The sequence below is a fragment of the Saimiri boliviensis genome, chromosome 5, assembly GCF_048565385.1.
Source record: "Saimiri boliviensis isolate mSaiBol1 chromosome 5, mSaiBol1.pri, whole genome shotgun sequence".
Lineage (NCBI taxonomy): Eukaryota > Metazoa > Chordata > Mammalia > Primates > Cebidae > Saimiri > Saimiri boliviensis.
Window position 1 is genome coordinate 149582970 of NC_133453.1, and position 11898 is coordinate 149594867.

General features: G+C 41.2%; 1 long non-coding RNA gene across 1 annotated transcript; it reads right to left on the reverse strand.

Moving 5' to 3' along the window:
• Nucleotides 1-3347: 3347 nt before the first annotated feature.
• Nucleotides 3348-7334, reverse strand: LOC141584489 (uncharacterized). Its single transcript, XR_012517563.1, has 3 exons — nucleotides 7169-7334; nucleotides 6374-6530; nucleotides 3348-4176 (listed from the first exon to the last, which is right to left on the reverse strand). It is a non-coding gene; the product is annotated as an uncharacterized LOC141584489 (long non-coding RNA).
• Between the last annotated feature and the right edge of the window lie 4564 nt (nucleotides 7335-11898).

The window sequence follows — 11898 nt, forward strand, 5'->3', positions numbered from 1 at the left end:
TGACTCTGAGACAGAGTCACTGTCCCCTGTCCAACATAACCACCACCAGACTTCACCCTGTCAATCCTGGGCACTGCTCAGCCTCCGGAGATGGCACAGTCTTCTCCCTGCATGCTGGGCCCTGGCGTAGGGCTCTGCTCACTGATCATAGAGGTAACTGAGAAAGTGGAGATCCTGCTCACGACATGCCTCTTTTGCCAGATATTTAACGTTTTCAAGGAGACGAATTTATGAATATGGTAGAATCTGGCGGGCGTAAGTGTTCATGATGTGAATGCACCCCAGGGAGGTTCCAGGCAGCACCCCACAGGCAGGGTGGCTGTGAAAATACCCCAACACATCCACACTCAACTGGCAGGAGGCTGGTGCTCTCACATGCCTGTGTACCGGCTCCGTCGGTCCCTGGCCCCTCACCTGGGTCCTCCCCAGCAGTCCTGGGTGACGGTCAGTCTCCAAGAGAGCAGGAGGCTTCCAGGACCTGCTTCTGACCTGTGGCCATCCTCAAAGCCCACCCTCAGGGTTGAAGTCAGAGCCCTGTGGGTCAGCTATTTTGAAAATCACTCTTCCCGATAGGATTTGGCACAGTGGATCTTTATTTTCTGATTAAGGAAATGGAGAAAAGCTGGCAGAAAAGCATGCATTTAATTCGGCATGTGATGACGGGCCACGGACTGGCTGCGGCGTGCTGCTGAGTTATTTGGGAAGCTCTGAAATGAATGAAACCTGGTCGCAGGTCTCAGCGAGCTTATGGTCTACATAAACCGTGGTGCTTAAAGCTGACGGAGCTGAGATTTTCACAAACTGCATGTACTTTCCTAAATTACCCTGGTTATAGTCTTCCTACTTCAGTTTCTACTCAGAGGCTTATTAGGTTTATGGACTAGCTTCATCTGCCAACTCTCTGCACTGGCCTCCCACCTTCCAGCTCTCCTTGTCCCCCAAAAAGGCAGTGAGGGGTAACTGAGCCAGCAATGGCTTTTGCTAATCTTATCAGAGCACACCCAGAACGGGACGCGGAGTTCCACTGTGCCCACCCTGCCCGGCTTTCAGCAAGCACAACTCGGTGTTGTCTGACATGTGGCTTCAGTCTATCAACTCCCCGTCAACACTTGAGAGTCAAGGTCTGTGGAAGCTCAGCAAGCTGTATCCATGGCAACTGTACTAGAGCAGGGTACTCAGCGTACGGGTAATAAGAAACAGCACCCCACTCACGCCTGTTTTTCAAGAGGTCATAGGATGGATAATTAAATATTAAACGAATTGAAACATCTATCCTATGCTAACCAATACTACTTCCATGCCACGTTTGATCTATATCTAACTCATACTGTTATTTAAAACAAGACAAAACAGAAGGGAGGGAGGGAGGGAGAAAGAAAGGAGGGAGGGAGGGAGGGAGGGAAGGAAGGAGGGAGGGAGGGAGGGAGGGAGGGACGGAGGGAAGGAAGGAAGGAAGATTTCGCTTGGCTATGATTTTTTTTATCTGTGATGCATTTTCCCGAAAAAAAAAAAATACAGTAAGGTGGTGTTGGTAAATTTAGAACATCTCTCACCCGTAGCAAAAAATCAGGAGAAAATGTTACACATGTTTAATAAATATGAAGGCATAACGTAATCGTTTCATAAAGACACACAATGGAATTGTCTTCATCCGTATTCACTCAGGTGAATACCCTGCCGTGACAAAACACTCTGCACACATGTAGAAGAAAAGCGTCAGGAAGGACGAGACAGAGAAGGAAGGGTGACTGAGGGCGTCAAACAGCTGGCTCTCACTCCCATATTCTGCTAATTAAAATAATCATCTAATTTTGGTGTTACAGAAATGGCTGCATCACATCTTATTTTTGTGCCCAGAAGGAATAAGGAGAACACTCTAGAATGATCCAGACTTTTCATCCCGCTGGGACCTAGTCCTCACTCTCTGGAAGAAGCCATCTTCACGGAGGCGCTTCCCCAGCATCCTGAGATGACACTCCCCCCTTCGTTGAAGGGAAGCTCAGATTTTTCTTTCCCGGTGTTCCTCCACCTCTCCCGCCCTACTCCTGCCAGCTTCGGACAGAGCTCAGAAATGAAACAAAGTTTACAAAAAATGCAATCACTGTAGATATTTAAACAGGACTTAATTTACTTTGACAGTAGATCCATTGGGACACTTTCTTTTCCTAGCTGCAGTGACAGACATTGTGCTGTTGCATGTAATTGGTGTTCACCAGGAAAACTGATCACACAAATTGGCAAGTGATTTTTGCCACCAAAGGAAAACCTTTTGTGCACTGTGTGTGGCACGGAGCTAGACAGGAGATACAGCCAGGGACACTACTAAGAACACCCCTGAGAACGTTTTGTTCCATAAATAAGTAGAGTTCAAAACTTTTAAATTAGTCCCCAGTGTATTCACATATTTATAGTCTCGCCTTATATTTGGAATTCTGTCTCACTAAAAGAAATCTAGTATTACAGTCTGCATTTCTTGCTCATATGCAAAGATTTTCATTACTCACGTCTTTGCCAAAACCGACTTGTCATTATTCACTAGAGCCAAGATAGAACTATTGAAATATTGTAATTTTTCCTCTTCTCAGTTTATTAGGGGATTTTATAAAATTTAGAGAGATTAGACTTGATCATATGTTAAAAATCATTAAAACCAGAATTCTGGATCATAGAAAGGCATGTTTTATACATTTCAGAAGAGTGAAATATCAGAGAAGACTCTTTTCTCATTAATATGTGCACTTGTGTTGAACTTAGGGTTATGTCAAAGTAATAACATATGAACATTTTTTAAAAATGTTTTCTCTATTTGGGCCGTCTGCTTCATAGCACTGATGTTCTGATTGACTGCTTGAGAAATTGTCAAGATAGGTGAAAATAATTATTCTAAAAATCATTTGAACTGGCAACTATGCTTAAACTCAAATGAAATATATTTTCCACTAGTCTAAGCTCATATTTTTTTTTCTTCAGACAGAAACTAGAAAACCAGTTTTCTAAAACCAGAAAAATTCAAGGCTACAGGCAGGGAAGAATGTTTCTGGCAAATGTGTTTGACATTGATTGACATGTTATGGGTAGAGAATGTAGCTCTGGGTCTGAAGACAAGGTCGAGATGGTATTATTTTTATAAAGTTCATTATTATGACCAGAGGTGGGGTATAAAGAGAAAAAATAAAGACAACTGATATGCTAAGGATGTAAAAAAAAACCTGGTTAAAACACTATAAATATATAATGGTATTACTAACTGCACATTACCACTCATCATCTTTCCTGATGTTTTCATTGTATTTGACCCTGTTGAGTATTCTCTTCTTGAGAAGGAAAAATAATCATGACCCCTTTCTCTAACCTTTCTGGCCGTAGCTGCCAAACCTCCCGCGTACATGTCTCTTCTTCTGCTTTGCCCCTATTTCTGTGGCCCCAACGACTTTTTCCAACTCTGCACACTTTACTCCACAGGTCTACTTGCAATCTCTATACTGACCGCAAACCTTTATTTCTCAACCCAAATTGTTCTTGCGAGCTTTACACTACAGGCTTTCACCACGTGTATGTCCCACAGATACTCCAGTCTCCGACTCAAAAGTTCCTCTTCCTGCTTAACTACCTAGCTTCTATGTCTAAGATGATGATACTATCTCCAAGTCGTATGCTCAAGCCAAACCTTGGACAGTATTCCTCTTCTTCATGTTAAATCTTTCACCAAATCTTGGCAGAGTTACCTCCTAAATATTCTGTATTACATCTATTTCTTTCTGCCTCCACCAACATTATGCAGGTTCATGCCCTTCTTTCTCTTAACTGCATTACAAAAACAATTTCATTTCTTTTTCAAATTGTATTTCACATAGATCTGGAGACATCTTAATAAATCATGACTATGTCACAGGATTTTCTTCCATAAAACCCTTGTGTCACTTTTCATTGCTTTTAGGATAAAGTCTTACCTCTTTGACGTTCCATTTTAAACGCCCTCTCTTGGGTCACCTAAAACAGTGATGCTTCACCTCCGATTCACCTAAAACAGTGATCCTTCATCTCCGATTCACCTAAAACAGTGATCCTTCACCTCCGATTCACCTAAAACAGTGATGCTTCATCTACAATTCACCTAGAACACTGATGCTTCATCTCCGATTCACCTAAAACAGCGATGCTTCACCTCCGATTCACCTAAAATAGAAAAAATAGTGATCCTTCATCTATGATTCTCAGAGCACTGTGATCCTCCATGTCTTTTGTCTTTCAACATTTCTACCCTTTATCTGCGCTGAACTTCTTCCTAAAAGGACCCACCCTTTCTCTAGTATACATCCTGCGTGCATGCCGGGGCATTCCGCTCTACACTTCCTGACTTTCCTTCAGCAAATTAATATGTGAACATGATGATTCCTTTCCGGGAAGCCCACTCTGTCTACTCCTCCCTCCATGATTGGATTAAGTTCCCTTCTTAAGTGCTGTCATACACTGTTTATTTTCCTTTTCATATTGTATTCATTGACATATTGGGATTTTGTATTTGATTTAATCATGAGACTAGAGATCCTGTCAATACTGTTCATCACCACAGTCCTACTGTTACTGCAGTATGTGACTTAGGCAGACCGACAATAAGTGTGTATGCTTTCTGAATGAACAAACACATTTTTGATAGTTCCAGCTGCAGGAACTCAAGTCTACACTGTTTTCCTTTAACAAGCTCTAGCTGGCCGGGCGCAGTGGCTCACGCCTGTAATCCCAGCACTTTGGGAGGCCGAGGCGGGTGGATCACGAGGTCAAGAGATCGAGACCATCCTGGTCGACATGGTGAAACCCCGTCTCTACTAGAAATACAAAAAATTAGCTGGGCATGGTGGCGTGTGCCTGTAATCCCAGCTACTCGGGAGGCTGAGGCAGGAGAATTGCCTGAACCCAGGAGGCGGAGGTGGTGGTGAGCCGAGATCGCGCCATTGCACTCCAGCCTGGGTAACGAGAGCGGAACTCTGTCTCAAAAAAAAAAAGCAAAAAACAAGCTCTAGCTTTGCTTTTTACTCCCTTTTAAACAACTTCTCTTGGGTAATTCGTCTTAGACATGCAAGATAAAGTCTTAATTCCTTGACGTTGCTGAAGAAACTCTGCTTATCTCTGTGTCTTTTTGTCTTTCAACCTTTGTGCCCTACCCTTCATGCATGCTAAATTCCTTCCTAAAATGGTCAGGGGTTTAAAGCACATTCAGTGACATAAGGATATAAGACCTGGTGAGAAGGTGGCCTGGATGCTGAGCCTTTGCATCTGTGACAGACCAGCCTAAGCTGGAACTGATTTGTCATTTAGATCCCATGGGTGCCTGATCTGTATTGTCGTATAAAGTATTCTTTAAAAGACCGATTAAATAGAAGAATGCAATGAGGTCAAGAATTCACTTTTACACGGTTACCAATTGACAATGCATATTCTGAGCAAGCTATTCTCAGCAAACTACCAAAGCCAACTTTCTTCCTTCAAAGGTTGGCGGTTATTCAACATCTATTCATTCCTCCTATCTTGCTATGGTGGCACCGTTGGCATTGAATTCCCAAGCTGGACAGACGAGTAGACAGCTACCATGTGGAGAACAGAAAGGCAGAAAACAGCTAGCAAATAATTAAGGCTCGGGAAGGAGAGTAGCGTCAGAAACATCTACCAGGCTAAAAACAGCCATTTGGTCACCACTGAGGTAGGGAGCATCATCTATTAATAGAACATGCGCTGACTGTTTTCAGCACGGTGTGTTCAGATTGCTTGCGTGTAGCTCTGACTATCTTTAAAAGACGACAAAATCAAAGTTCAGTTCTGTTCTGTCTAGTCTGTTGGCTGAAGTGATAGAAGGTTGGAAATTTCTCTCACTCTTACTTCATTCTATTGCCTTATACACCGTTTTTCCTATACTAACTCACTGGGGAAAGAGTGATAACCGTGCCACAAATCTTGAAGTCAATAATTTAAAACAACCACCATTTGCATGTTTTTTTTTCCCCTGTACATTATTTAATGATCGCTTGGAGTGAAATTGCTGAGAAAATGTTGAATTTGTGTATCCACCAAGCAGAAGAATTTCCTTTGATGATGGAAGTGAAATAAAAATAAAATCAATGATTATAATGTCATCTTAAATGACTTATGCTGGGCCCTGAAGATATTGAATCTATTTGTCCTTTTGAAGCCTGTATTATTCTATTATCTCTATAACCTGTGATTACTAATAAACACAGCCACAGAGTGTATTTCCTGAATCTATTTCATTCTCAAAATGATGCTGCTTCAATTGTTCTGATTTTCTAAAAGACTTCATCTAGAATTTTTAAAATCCTTAAATTAACACAGGATTTATAGATGCATAAATGATGCTTACTTATCTGATGTGAATCGTAGGCTGTGGTCCTCTAAAGTGGAGCAGCCTGAGGTCAGAAGATGGCAAAGCCCCCTGACAGCCCGCTGCTCTGGGGACACGTCTCAGGTTTCTGAAATTACTGTTCAGCTTTGTCACTTGTCATGTGTCTTGGCAGTATCTGTAAAAGTTAAAAATTGATTCCCAAAACATTCACCAACTTTCTTTACATGCAAAGCCTTTTTGTGACCCTAAAATGGAGACTGCATGGTTGCCCTGCCTTTAAACAATTCACGATCTGGTAGAATTGCAATACCGTATAACACGGTAAATACAGTGTAGAGTCGTACACACTAATTTTTGCCAGAAAAGAAGATATTTTTATTGGCCTTGGGGAAGGAATCAAAGAAGGCTTCCAGGATGTGATCATTTGAAAGCTGAGTACTGAGAGGCATGAACGAGTGACCCAGGTTTGAAAAGAAACACAGAGAAGTTAGAAAGGGGAAAGGTGTTCTTCCATTCTACTTTTTCCACTTTATTTCTCCTTCCTTTCCAATACATATTTGCTGAAACTTTTTATGTGCCAGGAATATTACTCCACGAATGGGGTGAAGCCCAGAAGGCAAGCGCTGGAGGCAAGAAACCACGGTGTGTGTGTAGAAACACGCACAAGGGCGAGGGTCAAAAGCCAGCCAGGGTTCAAATTACGCAAGAGTCTATATGCTTGGAGATGGAGTTTAAACATTACCTTATAGTAAAATCATCCTTCCAAACGAATTAATAGACATGACCAAAGTTGTAATTTACATGAAAACTCACCATTGTGTTGAATGGAGAGAGGGTGGGGGCGGGGCACAGGCAGGCGGCTGGTTGACGCGTCCAGACGGGTAGCAGCCAAGTCTGCAAGTAAGAGTGTCTGTGAGGGCGGAAAGAGGGAGACAGACTGGAAAACTCATTCGGAGATTAAAAACAATGTCGAGGCTGAAAGGACAGATATGGGGATTGAGGGAGCGGGAGGGACAGAAGATGGCACTTCTGCGTGTAGCTCTGACTATCTTTAAAAGACGACAAAATCAAAGATGTAGACTCAGTGACGTGATGGTGTCACTGAAGGTAAAATCCGCAGGGGGAGGACAGGCACGGGCACGACTCCGTTGCTGTACAGAAGGTCACGAGTGTGCCCGCGCAGAGGTGCCCTTGAGAAAATGAGCAGCAACGTGAGGCTAAAGCTGGCTGTAGAGCCTCGACTGCAGATTTCAAATTTTAGCGTTGTCAGCTTTCAACTGACAGCTGAAATAAAAGTACATGAGATTATTAATAACCAGGTATAGAAATAGAAGAGAAAGGGCCCCAAATAATATTAGGTATAGATGAAGGACCGAGGAACCCCTAAATAAGCAGAGATTGCAGGAGAAGTTTAAGGATGCCATAGAGCTAAGGGGAGAAAGAGGGTTAAAAGCAAGGCGGGCATGTTCTCACTCATATATTGAAACGAAAAAAAGGTTGATCTCACAGAAGTTAGAAAAAAGTAAAATAAAGATCCTACAAGCTGGGAGGGGATAGGGAGAGAGTTGAAAAAAACTCAAAACTACAGATAGATGGGAGGCCTAAGTTATGTTCTGCTGCACTGTGAGATGGCTACAGCCAACTATATTATGCAGTTTCAAACAGCAAGAAGGAGGGTATTGAATTATTCCAATCCAAAGAAATATAAATGTGTGAGATGGTGGCTATGCCAATAGGATTATCCTGATCACCATATATTACATGCATTGCAACCTTATTATGTATCCCATGAATATGTACAATTATATGCAGTTTAAAAATATTTTTTTGAATTTTTTTTTTTAAAAGAACACGATTGATTGTACTGAATGGAACACAGAAGTCTCTCACCACCTCCTTACACACATGTGTACATTTCATTCATCTACTCTTCCAGTAGAGTTAAATAGATCCAAAATATAATCCTTTTTTTGGTTGGATCAGTGTTAAATATTTTTTAGAGCTGAAACCTGTAGTGTATACTCATCTATACTATAATGATATTTTTTTCTGAATTTTTTAATATGATAATCATATTTTTGTCATTGTTTGCTTAGCTTTTCATTACCACATATACATCCTAACCTCTCCCTTCACTGTCTGAATCTCCTTGAAAACAACACATAATATCAGTTCTGTCTTTCGGACGGCCTCTCTTGGGAAACCTTCTGAGTTCTCCACTGAGGCTGGTTCTTTCTAAAGAGGCCTGGTCCTCAGCTGCTGTTTCGAGTGGCCCTCCCCATCTTCCTTGGGATTCTGCGTTCCTTGGACTGCACTGTTATCTCCCTGAATTATTTTTTCATTTGGGGAGGTCATGTTCTTCAATAGCTTTCTGAGAGAGGATTCGTGGTAGGTAAATTTTTTTGAAACTCTGAATATTTGAATCTGTCAAGTTTATTTTATTTGTAATTATACTTCGTTGACTATAGAGTTGAGTTTGGGATTCGTCCTCCTTCAGAATTTTAAGGGTGCTGCACAAGCATTGTTGAGACTGTGGTGTTGATGCTGAGAAGCCTGGAGCCATTGTGATTTTTAACCTTTTGTCTATACCTGCTTTTGCCTTGTCTTCTTCTAAATTCTTTTAGAATGTTCTCTTTCTTCCTAGCGTTCCTACATTTCATAAGAATGTGCCTGGATTTGCGTCTATTTTTGTCCCATTTTGCCAAGCACTCACAGGATCTTTCAGTCTGTAAATTTACCTTCTTCCATTTCTGGAAGGAGTCTTTAAATATTCCTCAAATGAGATAATTTTCTTCACATTTCTTGTTTCTATTTTTGGAACTTTTGTTATTTGGCTATTAAACTTTCTGAAACTGATCTTTAATACTCTTGTCTTTTTTTCTTTCCATTAAATTAGGCTCCTTTTGAGGCTTATTTCTGGGAGATTTTCTCAACTTTATCTTTGAAGCCGTCCACGGAGTTTTTAGTATTTGCAACACATTTTCAGTTTCTGAAAGCACTGCTTTTCCTCTGAATGTCTGTCTCCGCCTTTCGCATAGCACACTATTGTCACGTTTGTAAGTGTGAAGTCTGCTCTTTTTCCTCTGACGGCGTGGCTACCCGCTGACTTTGGGGATGCCAGTCTCTGTGCCATGCATAGTCTGTTTCTTCCAAGTGGCTTCTTTCTCTTTGTTTAGATCCCTTTCATGTTAGAGACTCTCCTCACATGTATGATAATCCCCGATTGTCTGCCATATTTAAAGCTGAGTCACTACAAAGCTGGTTGGAAGTTCTCTACACACAGTGAGAGCTTGTTAACTGTAAATTTCACTGTACAATGATCTGGTTAGGGAACTGTATTTGGTAATCCAGAACTGTCAGGATGTTTAGGGTTTATTTTATACAACCCTCCACCCTTAGCTTTGGGATTTATTATCTTCCTCAGAGAAGTGCCTTGTAATCTCACCCAAACCCCAGCTCTTGGGTTTTATGTATTCAGAAGGGTAAGAGCTCTGCGGGATTACGTAATTCCTCTGTGCTGGCTTATAATTTACATTTCTTAGGTCTTCTTAGTCCATTACCGCTCTTGTTCTGCTTTCTGGTTCCCATCATTTGATGGCTGATTTCTCATCTTTCAATCCTTCGGAATTATGAGTTTATGCCTTTAAAAAGTCTTTACTTCTTTTTAGTAGAGTTTCAAGAAGGAATAATATTCTACGAATAAACCCCCCTCTTTTGTTACTGAATCAGCCACAGTTCGGTTCCATAGCTTAAAGGTATATACCCCAAATTATACGCAGATGTGTAAATAATTATAATTCAAGTCAATACATGGCACAACAGAGGACAGGGCCCAGTATGTTCGGCATACAGAGAGGAAGCCTGAATTCATTGACAGAAGTTTAGAATGTCTTCCCTTTTGACATTTTTTGACTAGCACTTCAAATATAAATTTAAATGTGTTATCTATTGTGGGAAGTGAGAGAGACTTAACACTGAGTTTAAATTAGGCAGGTATGTATCACTGGGTTCTTTTCCTAAGATTTTGTATTTAAGTCTTCAATATAATTCTCTTAATTAGGATTAATATTTCATATTACAGATAAGAAAAGTGGTGGCCAGAGAGATTTATTTTTAAAAGATCAAAGTTATCTAGCAAGAAATGACAGAACTTGAATTGAAATATAAGTTCCTATTTCTCCAAAGTCATGCCTTAGGTATAGAAATTTACAGAGTGAAATAAGGGTCTTTATCAGAGCCAAAAATGGCATGACTGTTTGCCAAGAAATAGACCTCTCTCAGAATTTTTAGAAGTGATTATCCAATTTTTGTAATACCTAAGTTCCATTTTCTCCCCTCATCTCACTGGTAAATATTCCACTTTAATTTTTTTTTAAACTATTTTCCTACTCTGTAACCTATTCTGTATACAGAATAGAGGGGAAAAAAATCTTTACTTCCAGGAAAGTATAAAAGGAAGATAAATCAAATAATTTAACTTACATTTATGGACTCATGGATTCATTTTCCACATGCATTCTGTCTCCAGTTTCTACGGCCTCCAAAATCCGTTTCTCATGCGTGTTAGCAGGAGCAGAAGTGCAGGGATCCGCACATATGCAGCCTCCGTGGATGCTCAGATGCCCCTCTACCTGCTGCACCTCCGTGAATGCTCAGATGCCCCTCTACCTGCTCCATCTCCGTGGATGCTCAGATGCCCCCTCTACCTGCTCCACCTCCGTGGATGCTCAGATGCCCCCTCTACCTGCTGCACCTCTGTGGATGCTCAGATGCCCCTCTACCTGCTGCACCTCTGTGGATGCTCAGATGCCCCCTCTACCTGCCCCACCTCCTGTCTCACCTTCCCTTCAAGGCTTGGCATTCTTGCTTTGGACGCAGTCACAGTAAGCTCTTAGCTAAATTCCTTTTCTTCAAGGGGACATTAGTTTGGACTCAAATGGCACTAAGCATACCTTCTAATTTTCTTCAAAATATTGCTGCAATACCTACTGATCAGGCTTTATTTATTCATTCTCTTATTTTTCCTCTTACGAGACACTGATTGAAACCTACCTTTTGGCAAGAAACTGATTTATACCAGAGGAACAGAAATAACAAGATCTAGAATTCACCGACTACGTGGTGTTAGATTCATTCGAAATGCTTTACAGGTATCATCTCATTTTCCGCATTTCAAACCTCTGTGAGTTTCTATTTATTTGTCTTATTCTCATTCCATTTTACAGATGAGAAATTTTTTGGTATAGAGAGATTTAAATAACTCTCCTCAAATCCTAACACCTAACACAGTATTGAGTGGAGCCAGGATTTGAATAAGAAGAGTCTGGCCCGTGGGCTTTCAACCCCTACACTGTGATGCCCAGATAATTCTTGCTCTGGAGCAGTTCTTTGACACTTCCTGGAAATCTTCGTTAATATTTCAAGACTGTTTGTGCATTCATAGACACTTTATAAACATTCGGAGAGTACAGGCCCTTCAGGGCAGCAGAAAAGCAAGGGAGGCACTCAGAATTTATAAACTAGTGGATTGAATTTAGGCCAGA